Here is a 19,122-nt window from a genome sequence, read left to right on the forward strand (position 1 = left end):
CGAGTTCCGACAGCCATCAGTCGGAAGTTGAAACAGATACACGACGCTCCAAACGGAAGGAGATACCACGGCGCTGCAGCCAACGTCAGACCCGTCGGCCGGCTTGGTTTACATCCGGGGAGTATAAATTGTGATTGGTGTTGTTATGTATTTGCAATAATGATTAAGTACAGTGACAGCATAAATTTAACATGTGTGGATTTGTATTGGAAAGATACACAGCTGTTAACATTCACGATTGAGTATTTAAATACAAATTAGTGTATTATGTTTTTATTTGTCAAATTGTCATTGTTTTCAAATTGAAAATAAACAGTTGCAAACGAAAACGTTAATATTGTGGTTGTCATTATTTTTTTAACAACGATGCTTTCATAAATATTTTGATCACGAGATTAATCAAACCTCGCTTTACAAGCGATGTTTGAATTTTAATAATGTCGAGGACGACATTTTCTTAGAGAGGGGAAATGTGTTGTAGACGTATTTCATTGTTGTAAATATATTTAGTTCATAAATATATTTATTCTGAATGATATTGAAGTAAATTATTGTTTAAAGGAAACATTGCTCTGATTGTTCAATGGTTGGACAGAGTAGATTTTAACTGTAAACAGAATTAGTAGCGTTCTTTTGTAGTAGTTGATTAGTTTTCAGTATGTAGAGACTGGGTAGAAAGGTGAACTGTTTTTACTAACATTTTAATACGTTAATTGGCTTGTCAAGCATGAGTTTATTCACTCAACCACATCCGTGTGCATGAATGACTATTTCGAATGTCATTCTTTGCATATCATTCATGCTGTCAACCTGTATGTTTATGATATTAAATCATAAATATAATATATTTAGGTAAATATGCATTTTATACATCTTTTATATTCATGTCGGTCGGTTGTATTATTGTAATTATTTTGTTTTAATAGTTGTATTTGTGTATTAATTCAGTTGGTATCTTACCGTCGGAACACATCATTTTATATATAATTGAAATGTATACTTATTATAAGAATGTGATTCTTTGCATATCATTCATGCTGTCAACCTGTATGTTTATGATATTAAATCATAAATATAATATATTTAGAAACCCAAACGTGTTGTTCGAAGAAAGAACCCTAAACGCCCAAACGGCAACACTGGCGCCCAACAACGAGTCTTCGGCAACAACAGCGTTTGGAGCAGAAAAACGGAAGTAGCGGACACGTTACTACGGCGAAAATCCCTGAACAGACAGGAGCCTCAGACCGGTAGCGAGGAGGGTAGAGTCCAGGAATTTAACACAGCGATTCCTTGGAAACCGGTTTTTGATTTTTCCCGGGGAGTAGGAGTCCACATTTTTGCGCGGCATCGAGCTCGAGCACAACGATGTGAGTACAACTACGTATTTCTTGTGCACAAAACTTTGACGTCAAAACCGTTAAAACGTACGTACAGGATTTCACGTTCTGCTACGCAAGGAAGGATTCACGTTCAATCAGGACGGAGAGTGATGGACACTTAAATCGTTGTGGACATTGTGTATCGTGTCATTATTGTGTTTTGCTTGTATTTTGTAAGTGTTCCGACGGAGTTCGGTGAGTGTAAATATTTTTATAATTATTGTGCAATGTACATATATCTATTTATTGTAGTTTCATTGTCGTAAATGAATGATTTGAAATACCAATCAGTTGACTTACAAAAACAACAACAACATATATAGCTAATTTAAGTTTATGTGGTCATGCATTTTGCGAATTGGTCGAGATAAATGAAACGACCTTTTGTCAGCTCATTGGTAACTTAGTGTCATATGAAGTTATTTTAAGGAAATTATAGTCCCTTCACGAGCACAAAGTTTATTGCATGGCGAAGTTAAATCTACTCACCACTTACATGACGTTAAGTAGTAGATAGGTTTGAGTAACTGGTTTATTTAGAAGCAGTAGATTTTGCCCAAGGGTTATAATAAGTATCAAGAGGTTTCAATGCGTAAATTTGTTAATTTGTCATACTTTACGTATGGTTGAATTGAAAACGCTTTTTGCGTATTTTTAAAGAGAAAACTCTCTTTATAAATACCGGAAAATAATTACTGTTTTTTTTTCTAAAAATTGATAATGTTAAAATGTACATATACGATTTAAACTGCATTATGTAGTTTAATGCGTGTATGTGCGACTGGCGTCTTACCGGTAAATGCACGTGCTCGCGATATCGTAGCGCAAGAAGAACGCTATTTCGGCAGTGTGGTAAACACGCGATAGTAAACCAGTTGCGAGTTCGAATCGAAATAAAATCGAACTTAGTAAACACCTGGTACAAAATAAAAGAGCTTTGAATAGATATTTGTGATAGTCAGGCTGTTGGTTTAAAATAAGCCCAAGGGAGGTAATACAGGTGTGTTGAGATAACTGTTTCGGTACCTTTATTGGAAAAAGGGAAAAAGTGAGTCGTTATTATTATAGCTTGATTAAACGAAATTTGACTTCGGTAAAAAGGGGAGATAATTGAACGTAAATGTAAATTAAGAAAGAGAGAAATAAATACGATTCGTGTGAATTATTTTTCACTTTTCTGTTCATTAGAGGACAATGAACTAAAAATTATATTCATACAATAAGTAATATAGCCTAAGAATTTAACATACGGGATTTTTTTTAGAATAAATCCCTAGTTAACAATTGTGCATACACATTTTTATTAATGTAACCGCATTTAAAAGCATGGCTACGGGTAGCGACCGCGAATCAAGGGGGAGGCGTAGAAATATTGATGATGAACTGTTAGAATTACAAAATGCCAGGCAAATGTTTATTGAAATGGGCAGACGGGGCTTACATGTTGAGAACCAAAGCACACCTTCACACGACATTAGGCCCGAGGAGGAAAGAGATCAGTCTAAAACTCCTGGCAGAGCTAATCCCAGTGGAAATGAGCAAATACAGGAAAATGGGGTTAAAACTCCAGTTGCAACCAGACTTTCTGAGTCGTTGATAAACAGAGAGCTGTCTGAAATGAGTATTCTGAGAACGCAAATAGAAACGGAAAATCAAACCAAGGATACTGACGTAAAAGCGAGAGAATTGAAAATAAAAGAATTAGCACTTGTGGAACGCGAACGCAAAAATAAACAGGAAGAGTCCCGTTTAAAACAATATTTTGAGGGAAAGGAATTCGAGTTGAAAATAAAAGAAGCTGAATTCAAACGGAAGTGCATCGAACAAACTGACAGGATTGCCGAACAGGAGTTAAGACTACGAGAAAAAGAAACTTCCTTACTTGAAAGAATAAGTAGAATTGAAAGGAAGTTAGAGTTGAAAGAAGATGATTTGATCTGTAGAGAACGCTTTTTGAGTCAAAAAGAAAGAGAAAGTGAAAGCCCACAAACAAAGACGCCACTTGAGGAAAACAAATATTTAGCTGATATTGAAAGGCGAATAGAAATGCTCGAAAGGGAGAAACATAGTATGGAATTCGAAGATAGCGACAATTTTGTACTACATAGGCAACGTAGCTATCAGGATAACGCTTACGAGAAATTGAACTTGAGCGCATTTTCCGGGGCAGTACCAGTGCCTAAAAATGAAGTCTCGTTCGAAGATCTGAAACTGGAAGTTGACAATGTCAAAGTGATATATTCTCAAAACACAGTAAAACAGAGTCTTAGAAAGGCATTGAGGGGCCAAGCTAAACGCAAAATGCTTCACATGAAACCGGAAGCTACAGTAGAAGAAATAATGTCCGAACTTGATGATAATTTTGGAAACGTCGCAAGTATCGACACCATGCTTTCAAAATTTCTTATGGCGGAACAAGAACAAAATGAGACCATATCCGAATGGGGTTTGCGTATAGAAGAGTTGTTGCTGCATGTTACGAGAAAGACAAGGCTAGACGAACATGAAAAGAAGGATATGTTGCGAAAACGGTTTTGGCGAGGATTACGGAATGAAGAATTGAAAAATGCTACCCGAGTGCATTTTGAAAGTAAATTGACATACGAAGAACTAAAGATTAAGCTACGAGAAGAAGAATTCGAGATACAAATCTCAAAGGACAGAGGGAAGCAGAAGTGTAGTAGAGTTCATCAGAGCGCTCTGAACGCCAAAGACGAAGGCGATGAGTTACTGAAGCAACTTATCAGAAAGATAGAGGATTTAGAGAAAAAGGTTGATGACTTTAAAAACGAGCGAAACCTAGAAAGCGGAGACCATAGAAACAGAGATACTTCCAGACACAGAGGGGGTTCTCGAGGTCATGGACGTGGAAATCACTATGTTCCATATAACCGCAGTAAAAACGAAGCGAGCATTAGGCAAATGACAGAAAGGTCAACAGGCACATTCGAAAATAACAACCATTTAAATGTTTAGACGCGCTGTTGGGGGTCAAACGGACGGTGTTGAGAGTAGTGACCCGAAAGCAAAGAGATTCACATTATTTGAACGCTTGATTGGTGCGTCAAATGAAGCAGAGGTGTGTGTAAATGGCTTATGCACTAAAGCACTAATTGATACCGGTGCAATGGTAACGACCATAAGTCAGTCTTTCTACGAAAGTTTACGGCCAAAGCCAACACTTCATAGCATTGAAGAGCTATCGGTTACAGGGGCCAATGGTATTGAAATACCATATATTGGTTACATAGAAGTGAGCATTACCATTCCCGACATACTTGAACAAATATTTCATTATGTTCCAGTTCTTGTCGTGAGCGATACAGATTTTAATTTGGCGGTACCAATGATAGTAGGAACCAATGTTCTTCGCTTCTTAAAATCGTTGGAGTGCGAAGACATGTCTCCCATTTGGCAATCGGCAATATCCGCCTTGTCGTCATGCTCGCCTTTAGGAAATGTTGTATCGACGAATAATCGACCAATTGAGATTCAGCCTTATCAGACATTGACATTATCGGGAATGGTACGGAAATCGGACAATGAGTGCATTGCTATCACCGAACCGTCCGAATCTGGTTGCAAAGGGTTAGGCGTCTGTCCACGGGTAGTAAGTCTGGGAAGTGTTGGTACGACAGCCAGAGTGCATGTTCGTGTTTTTAACATTTCAGCCAAGACGATTCAAATAGCGCCTAAATCAGTTCTATGCGAACTACAAGAGGCGAAAGTGCTGCGCAACTGGTCACCGGATTCAGGATGCAAGACAGAAATAACAAGTAAAACTGGACCATCACAGAAAGAAAAAGATGATGTAATCACAGAACTGAAACTAGATTTAAGCCATTTAGAACCTGAAATGCAAGAACCATTGAAAGATTTAGTTTTTGAATTTCGAGATGTATTTTCAAAAGGGCCCCTAGATTTAGGAAGCACCGACATAGTAAAACATAAAATACATCTTGACAATCCAGAACCGTTTAAGGAACCATACCGTAGAGTGCCTCCAGGCCTAGTCAGCGAGGTAAGAGAACATGTACAGGAAATGCTAGACATGGGAGCCATACGACCGTCGAACAGCCCATTTTCATCGAATGTCGTCACAGTGCGAAAGAAAGACGGGTCGATACGATTTTGTCTCGATTTCCGGAAACTAAACAGCCGGACACATAAAGATGCATACGCCCTTCCAAGGATCGACGATACCTTACACCTGTTAGCTGGTTCCCGGTATTTCAGTAAACTTGATTTAAAAGCCGGATATTGGCAAGTGGAAATCGAGGAACAGGATAAGGAGAAAACGGCGTTCCAGGTGGGAAACCTAGGGTTCTACGAATGCAACCGGATGCCGTTTGGGTGCTGCAATGCCCCCGCTACGTTTCAGAGGCTAATGGAGGCATGCATGGGTGAGATGAACCTGCGAGAATGCCTCATATACCTCGATGACGTCATCATATTCTCCGTCGACTTCCGGTCCCACATGTCGCGTCTCAGAGCCTGTTTTGAACGGCTAAGAGAACATAACCTTAAATTAAAGGCATCCAAATGTGACTTCCTGAAAAAGGAAGTTACCTACCTTGGTCACGTGGTGAGCGAAGAAGGGATCAAAACTGACCCATCCAAAACGGAAGCCATCCGCAACTGGAAAGTACCAACCACCATCAAAGAAGTGAGAAGTTTCTTAGGCTTTGCGAGCTATTATCGCAAATTTGTGGAAAATTTTGCTACAATAGCTCGACCATTAAACGACCTGTTGGCTGGGTACGAAAACAAATCGAAAAAACGTCCATTTGTTTGGGGTCAACAACAACAAAAAGCGTTTGAAACGCTCATAGACAAATTATGTACGACGCCTGTTTTGGCCTATGCCAATTACAATAAGCCGTTCATCTTACACACGGACGCATCTTTGAATGGTCTCGGGGCCGTCTTGTATCAGATGCAGGACGACAATACAAAACGGGTTGTCGCATATGCGAGTAGAAGTTTAAAACCGTCGGAGAAAAATTATCACTCGAGCAAACTGGAATTTCTCGCTCTCAAGTGGTCAGTCACGGAAAAATTCCATGACTATCTGTATGGAGTGTCCTTTGAAGTTCTTACAGATAATAACCCCCTAACATATGTAAAAACTACCGCAAAACTGGATGCGTGTGGTCTCCGATGGGAAGCGGCACTATCAAATTATGATTTCTGTATAAAATACAGAAGTGGAAAATCAAATATTGACGCCGATGTGTTGTCAAGACAACCACATGTCGATACCGTTTCGGTGGGAAATAATGTCATACGCGCTGTTCTCGCGGCACATGTTGTTGACGATACACCGATTGCCGCGACGTTCACAGACACACGACACAATCAAACAAAGTGCCAGACATTAAGCACGCATGACTGGGCACACGGTCAAAATGCGGATGATGTTATTTCCCGCGTTAAATCGTTCGTAGAAGGCGGACGTTTTCCCGACATCGTTGACTATAAATGTCAGCCGGAAGCAGTGAAAAAGTACTTACGGCATTTTAAACAGTTACATATATCCAATGGTGTTTTATACCATCGCACTACATCAGAAGAAGATCGCAGTTATCAGATTGTTTTGCCAGAGTCAGCTCGACAAGAAATTTTCCGTGCGTTACACGATGACTTAGGTCACCTGGGGCGTGATAGAACTCTGTCTCTGTTTAAAGAACGCTTTTATTGGCCAGGGATGGCGACAGACGTTGCTTTGTGGGTTAGCAGGTGTGGGAGATGCCTTCGAAGTAAAAGCCCGCCGATCATAGCAACAGGGCTTGTCAATATTGAATCAAGCTATCCGATGGAACTCTTATGCATTGACTACTTGTCACTGGAAGTATCTAAAGGCGGCTACGAGAACGTACTGGTAATTACCGACCATTTTACGCGGTACGCTCAAGCCTTTCCGACGAAAAACCAGACCGCTCGGACCACCGCAAAAGTGTTATTTGAAAATTTCTTCGTGCACTATGGGTTCCCCGAAAAACTACACAGTGACCGTGGACAGAACTTTCTATCAAAAGTAATCCAGAGACTATGTAAGATTGCTGGTGTTAAACGCACGCGTACCACCCCATATCATCCCCAAGGAAATGGCCAATGTGAGCGCTTCAATCAAACTCTCATCAAAATGTTGCGAACACTAGAGTCAGAGCGAAAGTCCGACTGGAAATCAGCAATTTCGGCCTTGGTACACGCATATAATGTAACCAAATGTGAGGTTACGGGATACTCTCCTTACCACCTTATGTTTGGCAGAACACCACGGCTCGCCATTGACGCTGTACTGGGCATTCTAGGTCAACGTGTTGGTGGAGCCTCGCCATCAGAATATATGAGACAACTTGAGCTACATTTAGCCAACGCATACAAATATGCCAACCGATGCGCTCTCGTAAATGCTGATAAGGCTAAACAACGTTACGACATCAGGGTACAGGAGGCGAAATTACTTCCGGGTGACAGGTGTCTACTTCGGAATAACGGAATAAAGGGAAAACACAAGCTGAGTGATATATGGTCTTCTGACGTTTACGTTATTTTAGATCAGCCCAATTTAAGTTTTCCCGTATTTCGCATTCAAAAGGAAAACGGCGATGTGGGCATTAAAACCGTCCACCGGAATCATCTGCTGCCGTGTTCCTTCTTACCGATACAGGAAGTGCAGCGTGTTTCGTCGCCTGAGGTTTCCGACGAGTCCTCCACGGACGTGGATGAACGCGCAGAGAACACGAGTTCCGACAGCCATCAGTCGGAAGTTGAAACAGATACACGACGCTCCAAACGGAAGGAGATACCACGGCGCTGCAGCCAACGTCAGACCCGTCGGCCGGCTTGGTTTACATCCGGGGAGTATAAATTGTGATTGGTGTTGTTATGTATTTGCAATAATGATTAAGTACAGTGACAGCATAAATTTAACATGTGTGGATTTGTATTGGAAAGATACACAGCTGTTAACATTCACGATTGAGTATTTAAATACAAATTAGTGTATTATGTTTTTATTTGTCAAATTGTCATTGTTTTCAAATTGAAAATAAACAGTTGCAAACGAAAACGTTAATATTGTGGTTGTCATTATTTTTTTAACAACGATGCTTTCATAAATATTTTGATCACGAGATTAATCAAACCTCGCTTTACAAGCGATGTTTGAATTTTAATAATGTCGAGGACGACATTTTCTTAGAGAGGGGAAATGTGTTGTAGACGTATTTCATTGTTGTAAATATATTTAGTTCATAAATATATTTATTCTGAATGATATTGAAGTAAATTATTGTTTAAAGGAAACATTGCTCTGATTGTTCAATGGTTGGACAGAGTAGATTTTAACTGTAAACAGAATTAGTAGCGTTCTTTTGTAGTAGTTGATTAGTTTTCAGTATGTAGAGACTGGGTAGAAAGGTGAACTGTTTTTACTAACATTTTAATACGTTAATTGGCTTGTCAAGCATGAGTTTATTCACTCAACCACATCCGTGTGCATGAATGACTATTTCGAATGTCATTCTTTGCATATCATTCATGCTGTCAACCTGTATGTTTATGATATTAAATCATAAATATAATATATTTAGGTAAATATGCATTTTATACATCTTTTATATTCATGTCGGTCGGTTGTATTATTGTAATTATTTTGTTTTAATAGTTGTATTTGTGTATTAATTCAGTTGGTATCTTACCGTCGGAACACATCATTTTATATATAATTGAAATGTATACTTATTATAAGAATGTGATTCTTTGCATATCATTCATGCTGTCAACCTGTATGTTTATGATATTAAATCATAAATATAATATATTTAGAAACCCAAACGTGTTGTTCGAAGAAAGAACCCTAAACGCCCAAACGGCAACATTTACCTTTATCAACACGAACGACAACTCTGCTAGGAGAATGTTATCAATGAAAATCAACGAGCAATCTCCTACGCAGTGGCGAATGCCATGGGAAGTAACTGAAAAATCGAGTTATCTCAATCGGACTGGCTCGGTCTTTTACATAGGTCGCCATTTTTAAGATTTTTTTTACTGGTTATTAAACCTTGGACGCTGCTGTGCCAGCATCGTCAAAAAGGATTATAAGGTGTTGCGTTAGTTGTTATGTGTTAGGTGTTAAGGGTCAGGGTTAGGGTACGCTGTTTGATGTTAAGTGTTGCGTACCGGTAAAGTTCAATCGTCCCCATTTTTTTAAACGGAACATACGAGTTTTCTCAATTGGTTTTATCATTTGCTATTTCATTGTTGTTTCGTGTGCTGTTTGATCTGACTTTTTCATCGTTGTCATTATTAGTAATCTGTGTTAGTCAATACCGATGTTTTAAATCGTTGTCGACTCGATAATAGCTTACAAACATGCACTGAACCAAACAAATGTCTGTGCGTATGTTGGCTACTGACAATAACAAAACCAAATAGTTAAGAAATAATTCGTGTACGTTATATAGTTTGTTGTCGAATAACACACGGCCGATAGTTAAGATGCGTAAGGATTAAATCACGAGTGCGAAGCACGAGTGATTTGAAACCACGCATCTAAACTTCCGGTCGTGGGTTATTCAACAACAAACAATAAAGTACACGAATTATTTCGATTCTTACACGATTTTTACTAAAGATTTATACAATTTATATTATGTTTCTTGTGTACTATTTTATGTGAAGACAAGTTCCGCCCATAAAAATAACTTTCGGCTGTTCTGTCGATCAGATCCGCGACTTTCACATTTATTGCCGGATTATTACGCTGGTGGAAAATGTATCGGCATGTTTTGTAAAGTTACAGCGCATGCTCTCAGTGTATAATTTTAATTATTGCAGAATATCAGATTGTCTTCTTTGTTTATAAGAAAGTTTACTGTATCCACCTGTTGAAGTTTTATCTATTTTCTTTTTTAACAAACATATTTTATGTTAAAATATGATATTTACTTCATATTCACTTACCGCATTGTACATTTTTTAAATATTATAATCGGTCCGTAATGTGTACTCGTTATCGTCGTGGAAATTGTGCAGTTCATGTATATATATATAACTATATATATATATATATATATATATAACTATTATATATATATATATATATATATATATATATATGATATATATATATAGTAATCTTATATATTATTATAACTATCTATATATATATATATATATATATATATATATATATCATATATATATATATATATATATATATATATATATCTATATATATTATAATTCTTTATATTACTTCACCGGTCACTCTCTGTGAATCACAAGTTAACGAAGACCTAAGTATGGCGATGTCGAGGGCAATTTGCAAGTAAATGTGCAATCTGTTACAAGTTCACCGACAGTATACTATTGTGAACCATACTCTTTGGTTTTGTGAAAAAACAGAATCCAAAGGGAATAAGCTTATTGTTGAACTGTACAGAGTGATCGGGCACTGCAAATTTATGCAATTTATGGCTCTTCCCGTATTGACAATGGGTAGACATCTTGTGTGTCTTGCATTAACAGTAACTGAAGATGGCCTTGTCGGACCGTATTTGGTACAAAAACGAATATGTACAAGTTTGTACCATATTCGGCCGAATATGGTACAACTGTCTAATTGTACCATATACGTATCTGCAGTTTTGGGGTAAAATGCCTGACCGAATATGGTACAAACTTGTACCATATTCGGATGAAAAATGTACCACATTCGTTCCGAATATGATACACACTCATCATCGTAATCATCATCATCATCATCATCGTTATCTCATCATCATCATCATCATCATCGTTATCTCATCATCATCATCATCATCATCATCACATCAATTATCAACACCCCAATGATCATCATCGTTGTTATCTTTACCAACACCACCATCATCATCACCATCAAAACCAACATCATCATATCCATTATCATGATCGTAATGGTGATCACAAAAGTTTTTTTGTGATGATAATGACAGCGATGTTTTCGGTCGATAATGAGGATGTTGTGATGATGATGACGACGATGAGAATATCATCATCATCATCGGCCAATAAACATCGCCATCATCATCATCACAAATATTTTGTTATCATCATCATCATTAACATCATCGTCGGCCGATAAACATCGCCGTCATCATCATCTAAAAACTTATCATCATCATTATAACCATCATCATCGTCCGATAAACATCGCTGTCATCATCATCCCAAAACGTTTGTTATCATCATCATCATCATCATTATCATCATCATCATCATCATCACCACAATCATCAAACCCCAATCATCATAACCACTGTCATCATCATCACCACCACCATCATCATCACAATTTTTTTACCATCATCATCATCACAAATGTTTTGTCATCATCATCATCACATATTCATTTTACATTTTGTATTTTATAATTTGTTTCATTCAAGAGATTCAACAAACTTGTACTTTTTTCATTTATTGGTATACTGACAGGATTTTTCAAAGTAATATTGAAGAACATAGAACAGCATTTAAATTTTAATCCAACTGTAGCATTTTGACAAGACATAATATACATATATACATTCATTTTAGTAGCAGCCAAAATATCCCAAATGTGCTTCGTAAAAAGTTACCAGTAAATGAGCAAATGACAACAAATTTCCGGTAGAAGAACATAATCATCAATCACAAAAATAACATAACAGGTTTCCAAACACCGATATACATGTATATTTCACCTGTAATGTCTGTACATGACATCTATGATATCATACCAACCGATTCCACTAACACGCAAACGCAGCCATGCGTTTGCCCATTTTGGCCCCTTGATGATTTCTTTTATTGCCGAAATAAGACCGCTGTTTCTGCCCGCTCTTGTTAATAGGAAACGAACGCTAACAGGATTTCTGTTACTAGTATCTAGTCCAATATCCGGCCGAATGTAAATTCTAGGTGTTTGCAAACTCATTGACCTTATTAAATCTCTAAAGGGTTTGCCGACCTTCGCCAACACAAACTGGATTGACGGGTTTGATTGTATGCAAAACTTAAAAATTTCAACTTGAATGTGAAGTGGTAACATCAGAAATGGAAAAGTCGTTCGCTTCTGTGCCCTCCTATTGTTTATCATATCTTGAAGCTCTTTCAGGGCTGAACACACAGAGACGTCACCGTTGTCGCCAGAGTCACCGTTGTCGCCGGAGTCACCGTTGTCGCCAGACGCAGCGTTGTCGCCGGAGTCACCGTTGTCGCCGGAGTCACCGTTGTCGCTGGAGTCATCGTTGTCGCCGGAGTCACCGTTGTCGCAAAAGTCACCGTTGTCGCCAGACGCAGCGTTGTCGCCAGATGCAGTGTTGTCGCCAGACGCAGCGTTGTCGCCGGAGTCACCGTTGTCGCCAGACGCAGCGTTGTCGCCGGAGTCACCGTTGTCGCCGGAGTCACCGTTGTCGCTGGAGTCACCGTTGTCGCCGGAGTCACCGTTGTCGCAAGAGTCACCGTTGTCGCCAGACGCAGCGTTGTCGCCAGATGCAGTGTTGTCGCCAGACGCAGCGGTGTCGCCGGAGTCACCGTTGTCGCCAGAGTCACCGTTGTCGCTGGAGTCACCGTTGTCGCCGGAGTCACCGTTGTCGCAAGAGTCACCGTTGTCGCCAGACGCAGCGTTGTCGCCAGATGCAGTGTTGTCGCCAGACGCAGCGGTGTCGCCAGAGTCACCGTTGTCATACGACTGTTCTAAGCGTGATATTATGTCCTTGTACACGCGTTGATTGATACGGATACTAACGTAATGCATGCCAAATCCTTCTGGGAATTACCCCAATGCAATTGTTCCAACATCACCATCGAACTTTCCATCTGCTGACACAATTGATGAGTGTTCTAGTCCTCGGGTAGAAACTACCAGGCACTGCAAATTATATTCTCTCATAAGTGCAATGAGCGTGAGGTTGTCGCCGTATGTCCCATTCTTAGACATATTCTTAACGTATTCATCAAATGTTTCATCATAGACAAAAGTTTCATAGAAATATCTGTTTTCTACAATGTGATGGACTGCTTCCTTACGTAAAGCATCTACGTCTTTGTATATACCAATTTTACCAAGTTGATGCGATATAGCAGCAAATTGACAATTTCCATCCGGATTTGGGTCCATGGCAATATTCACCCCATCCAACAACTGCAGATTTTCATGGTGTGTTAAAACATGATAGTACTTAGTTCTGTGATTTTGTTTCTCTGAGCGGTTCTGTTTTAATGAATGTTTTTTAATTTTTCGTTGTTTCTCTAACGCAACAGTTAGGCTAGTCATGTTTTCGACCCCAACCGATTTGCTTACGAATCCAAGTTCGGGTTTGTTCGGTACTTGAAATGACACGATATAAACACCATTTCGTTTTACTTTTTCTACCTTGCTTTCGATAACATATCTTTTGGTTGGCACCCTGGATTTTCGAAAGGGATAGCGAATTAATACTGTCTCTCCTACTTTGTACTTGCTTGGGGAAGTTGCGTTTTTCAACAGCGACCTGTAAGCCTTTTTATTTGCTCGCCGTATGGTTTTCTTTATTTCACGAGAACTATGACGTTCTTTGGTAAAAACATGACTTCTTCCGTAGTAGGCTTCAAAGGGCGTGAGACCCCCAAGAACTCGTTTGAAACTTGTGTTTATAGCATAGGCTAAATCTTGAAGCCCTTCGACCCAGTTAAATCCACGTTTACTTTTTGTTGCAAATAGAATCTTGGCCTTTATAACACTGTTTGACCTTTCACACTTGCCCTGTGATTGAGGATGATACGGCCTACTATTGATCATTTTGATGTTGTACTTGTTCAACAAAAGTTTCATACTAGGGCCTTTAAATTCCAGTCCGTTGTCACATTGGATGATGTCAGGGGCAAGGTTAACCATCAACACGTCCTCTAATGCCTTTGCAACTTCACGCGAACTCTTCGTTTTCAGGGGTTTTGGCATAACGTACCTAGAATAAACGTCCACGACTTGTAGAATATAACTGTATGTGGACCCCTTGTAGCTAACACTTTGATTTTTCATGTTAATTATGTCAATCTGCCATCTTTTGCCTGGTTCCTCTTCTGTAATTGTCTTTGGCTTTGGCTTGTTTGTAAATCTCGGATACTTCTCATGGTAATACTTGCTATTGTACAGTATTTCAAGGATAGCTTGTTCCGAGAACCCCGTGTAATTTACTTTCAGTTTGTTGTAAATAACCCTTGCTCCACATCCTTTGTTTTCCATGAACATCTTCTCAACAAATCTAGGAAGATCTTCTTTCACAAGGACTTGCTTTCCGCCATACAATAAAGAACCCCGGTCACCAAGCTCGAAGTCCTTACGTTTTCTAATCATGGCCAAACAATTATTCTCTTCAGGTGTCCGTTTCTTCACAGGGACATCGAACGATCCGTTTAAACATCTGACAATAATGTCGTACTTCGACCTGGGCAAGCACCCTAATTGCTTCCTTTTTCTCCTAATTGCTTCCTTCATCTGAAATAATATAATTAGTTATTATACATTTATACTTCATTAGTTAATAGAGCTTGTATTGAACACCGCGTGTCGAAAACGAATGTCTCACGACATGAGCTGAGCTAAAATCACTCGTCTGATAGCTCCGCTAAAATTTACAATCCGAACTTCCGGGCAATATGCGCAATGAAAGTAGCAAGTACTTCATGTAAAGTTTCATTGAAATCCAACCGAATTCAAATTCAGGGGAAAAATAGCGGGCAAACTTATGGCGGTCAACGGACAAACGGTCTGTAGAAACCAATGCTACGTGGATGGAAGGGATATAAAGAAGGGGCCCTGGGGGCCTAGGTCGCTCACCAGAAGTCACGACTAGGCAGGGTTCGAAGGTCAAAGACCTATAAACTCCATAAAATTTAAAATGTTCAAATCTACAGATTACAGGAGCTCGATCTGATTTTGGTGGAAAATACACTTTCGAAAAAATGACTGTAGCTTAAATATTTTAGCAGTTTAGGAGTTACGCACCCGGAAGGAATGCCACGGACAATTGGATAGACGGACGGACAACTGCAAATGCACTCTGAGGGGGGGGGGGGGGGCATAAAACATAAAAATCAATGCATGTTAAAACATCAATGCATATTAAGACAACTGAAAATTAAAATTATGTACAGTACTTACTGTCAAGAATTCTTTTGAAGTTTGAAGAAAGTTTGGATTTCAATTCTTTCTAGTCGAAAATCACAACTTTTCTTGCCGACCGCCAAGTCAAATATGGTTACTGACTTCTGAGTAAGACTCGTGTGCAAAATTCCCGCCTTTTTAAAGCGGCACGTTATCAAAGAAAAAATCGGAAACTTCAAAGCTTTGTCGGCTTCTCAGCAATATGACGTCGGAACGACAAATCAACTTTACAAAGTAATGTTTAGGAATACAGTCACACCTGTCTAAAGCAGCCAGTCAAACATCCTTATTTTTGGAGAGATATATTCATTTAAAAGAGCTCAAAATCTCTTAAATCGGATTTTGGTGAAAATACACGAAAAAAAAAGTTTTAAAAATTTGAAAATTGCTATTAATGATCTCCACGAAAGTATCTGGCCCGCCCGGGAATCGAACCCAGGCCGCCTGCGTGCCAATCTGACGCGCAACCGACTGAGCTAGCCGGCGAAACAGTTGCACAACCAGCAAAATCCATGTAAAGTGTGGTTAGGTTAGCTGTTTCTGTTACTGCTAGTTACGACGACGACGACGACGACGACGACGACGATGATGATGATGATGATGATGATGATGATGATGATGATGATGATGATGATGATGATGATGATGATACTTTTGTCACTTCCAATATTAGGTTAATACAATGTATTTGAGTTTGAAAAAAAGTTTACACATCGGCAGACTATTTCATTTATTAAGAAATACATAATTTATGTACCATATACGTAGGCCATTTTCATTTTTATGAGTTTTTTTGGTATGTACCAAATACGTTTTGGCGAGCATAGAAAAACTTATTCCAACCGAATATGGTACAATGTTTGTACCATATTCGGTCGAAAATTGTACCATCTTCGGTCCGAGTATGGTACATTTGTACCATATTCGGCCGAATATGGTACAAATGTACCATATTCGTTTTTGTACCAAATACGGTCCGACATGGCCTTTTTAGCAATTTCGTTATACTAAAATTCATATGTGATCTGTTTTAACTTGTTTATATTATATTCGCTCAAATCGACTATAATGTTTCTTTGTAATAACTTACAGGATGATATTGTCAGTATATTATAGATAACCTAAATTTAGCTTAAATTTTCGTTTTCGTTTAAAGGGATCTTTTCACGCTTTGGTAAATTGACAAAATTGAAAAAAGTTGTTTCAGATTCGCAAATTTTCGTTTTAGTTATGATATTTGTGAGGAAACAGTAATACTGAACATTTACCATGGTCTTATATAGCCTTTATATGCATCTTTTGACGATTTTAAAACCTAAAAATTATAAAGCGCTGCAACGCGAAACGATTGAATTATTTGGACAGTTCTGTTTTTGTCGTTAAATTTTTTGAAACTACGAAGATTGCTTATATAAGGTATAAAATACGTCAATTACGTGTACCCGGCTGAATAGCTCAGTAGGCTAAAGCGTTTTTACTTCAGGACTCTGGCAGGACTCCAGGGGTCACTGGTTCGTAACCTGGTCCGGGCAATGTTCTTTTCCTTTTTTTAATTTTATTCTTGATTTTTTACTGGAGCTTTTACGATCCAATGTTTACATTTATCGATATAAAGCATTTAATGAATAAGTTAAAAAATGCCAAAATCTGTGAAAAGGCCCCTTTAAGGTAAAGTAAATTAAGTTATCGATAATAGCTAAATAGTGTGGTTATTGAATACTTTATATGTTTACAAATATTACACCAACTTTCGCTTTCGACTTTGGTATGTGATATTATAGATACATGTATAACAACAGCTGAAATAATATTAAGAATTGTGTGTGAGTGTGTGCGTGCGTGCGTGCGTGCGTGCGTGCGTGCGTGCGCGCGCGCGCGCGTGCGTACGTGCGTGCGTGTGTGTGTGTGTGTGTGTGTGTTTGTATTTATTCATGATTATATATTTTGTAAATTATGCCACTCTTCCTATGTTGGACATGCTTTGTGATTATTGTATAGTTATGATGTTCGAATCTTCGATATCGGAGAAATTAAAGAATATATGCTTGACGAGTAAGGTTGCGAATAAAACGAGTAGAACTAGCTGGTGTTTGTTTCTTAAATTGTGTTCCTTTAATGGTAATAAAGTATTATGTAGAGGAAACACTACAGTACTCAAATGAAGAAAATAACGTGAATACATTTTCGACTTTTCCTACTCAATATTTTGCATGCATAAAGATGTCAAACAACATTTTTAGCATATCTTGGAGATGTCGAATACGATAGAAGGTAGCAATAATACCAATAACTTAATTTAATGCTTAAACACGTCTGATATAGAAAATTATTAACTGTGAGTTAATACATAAAAACAATTTTAATGAACTTTAAAGATATTTAATTCGATCTGTGCCTATGTCAGGGGCCTTTTCAAGACTTTGACATGTATTGAAGTTTGTCATTAAATGCTTTATATTGATAAATGTACACATTGGATCTAAAAATCTCCAGTCAAAAAAAGAAGAATAAAAGTTAATAAAAAAAAAGTAACCATCAACTGAGCTCCAACCACTGACCCATATATTAAAAGTCTATCGCTTAGACCAATCGTACTCATACAATGGGTGATTTTATACTTAATATAAGCAATCCTCGTATTATCCCAAAATATAACGACAACAACAGAACTCTCCAAATTATTCAATCTTTTATCGTTGCAACGCTTTATAATTTTAAGGTTTTTAAATCGTCAAAAGATGCATATAACGGATATTTTAGAGATTGGTAAATGTTCAGTATTACTATTTCCTCACAAATAGCCTAAATATAACGAACACTTGCGCATCGGAAACATTTTTTTTTATTTTGTTAATTTACCAAAACGTGAAAAGGCCGCTTTAATGCATGTAAAAAAGCATCGGGTAAAAACAACGCTAACGTTATAAAAAGTTCATTACATGTAATTCAATGCATCTCCTTCGTATATATATGCTAGTATATAATATACCGGTACACAATGATTCAATAAAGGTTTATATAAGCTCCATGAAATTTGCTATGATATTTACGTCTATTTGTTATCAATACAGTTGTGCCACTTAAGATTGTGTAATTGACAAAAAATTCAAGTTGTATACCAATGACAGGCACTTGTTAGCTCACCTCACTAAGAAATTAAAGATAAGTTCGATTTTAGCCCTTCTTCAGCATTATAATTGATATATCTCTAATATAAAGGCAATATAAATAATTATTGCATGATATGAACGCGTATTGCATTCTTTTTATTTAATGAAATGCAAAAATATTTTCGGTTCTAAAGAGTATGTTCAGTTCTAGAGTTTATGTTATAGCTATTTTTATAAGTTTATTTGAACCGCTCAATTTAAACAAATGTATTAATGGATTTGGAAACTAAACATTTCTATACTGTACGTAAGATTACATGTGTGATTAAATACTGCTTGCGAGATTGAGCACTCCAACGACATATTTAATAACACGAAATAAAAATATTAAACATATACAAGTAATGCATGTTTATTACAATTAAAGGTAACGCGCTGCTCAACGTACGTT

This window comes from Dreissena polymorpha, chromosome 1 (genome assembly GCF_020536995.1).
Source record: "Dreissena polymorpha isolate Duluth1 chromosome 1, UMN_Dpol_1.0, whole genome shotgun sequence".
Taxonomy (NCBI): Eukaryota; Metazoa; Mollusca; class Bivalvia; order Myida; family Dreissenidae; genus Dreissena; species Dreissena polymorpha.